The sequence below is a fragment of the Pteropus alecto genome, unplaced genomic scaffold, assembly GCF_000325575.1.
Source record: "Pteropus alecto unplaced genomic scaffold, ASM32557v1 scaffold113, whole genome shotgun sequence".
In the NCBI taxonomy this organism is placed as follows: Eukaryota; Metazoa; Chordata; class Mammalia; order Chiroptera; family Pteropodidae; genus Pteropus; species Pteropus alecto.
The window spans coordinates 3,091,282-3,092,409 of record NW_006433949.1 but is presented as its reverse complement, the minus strand read 5'-3'; positions in this window follow the sequence as shown (position 1 = coordinate 3,092,409).

The following is a 1,128-nucleotide window of genomic DNA, read 5'->3' as shown; positions in this document are numbered from 1 at the left end:
TCATAAGTCCCTGATGCTACTTTATCTATGAGGCCTCAGTCTGAGTTGAGGTTTTAGAAACAATCTAGAACCAAAATTAATTCTGCCATTTTATAATTTGTCCAGTCAGGTACAAAAGAAGAAAAAAGAAAAAAGGGAAAAAAAAGTATATGGTTTTCAAGTACTTTCTACACTTGAGACTAAAAATGGCAGTTTTTTATTTTCTTCAAGCAAATGCAATCCTCTGGGTACTTACTGTAAGAGGATTTTAGTCATTGGAGACATTTTAAAAAAGATCTCAAGTGAGAATCTTTCTTAAGATTTTTTTTTCAAAAGGATATTTACTTTGGAAAATGCTACATTTAGAAACATTGTGCCCACAAGTTTGACTGTTTTTTCAGGGGTAGAGGAGGGTGGAGAAGGTTGGAGCCTGTGTGAAGGCAGTTCTATTCACCCACCAGCCAAACAGGATTTTGGAGTTCATTTTCATTCATTTATTTTCATTCATTCATTTATTCAAATACATGTTGAGGGTCTGCCATATACAGAGCGCTATGATAGACAATGGGATTATAGCCAGGAAGAAAACACTTTCTTCGACCTCCCGCCCTTCTTAACTGGGTTTGCCAGAGAATGATGCCCTAATGTCCTAAGGCAGTAGCTCTCCTTGGGCCAGGGGGTTGTTGCCTCCCAGGGGCAATCCAGAGACATTTTTGGTTGTCACAACTGGGGGTTGGTGCTTCTGGCATTTAGTCAGTGGAAAACAGGGATGCTGCTAAATACTCTACGATGCACAGGACAGCCCCCACCCCAAAGAATTATCTGGCCCCAAATGTCAGCAGTATGGAGGCTGAGAAACCCTTCCCTAAGGCGTCCAAGGTTTGTAATGAATTAACTTCTGGTTAATGCTTCTAGTTAAGCTCCATCCCTAGGAGAACTAAGAAAATAGTAGCCCAGCTCATTTTCTGTCAGACTTTCTTTTTTCATGGAACCCTGACTGAGAGAGATCGGTACCATTGCTGTGGAGTGTGGTGGGTGGACTAGCAGCATCACCTGGGCGCTTGTTAGAAATGCAGAATCTCAGGCCCCCCCCCCAGACCTGCTGACAGAACCTGCATTTAACACCATCTCCAAGTGATTCGTGTGCCC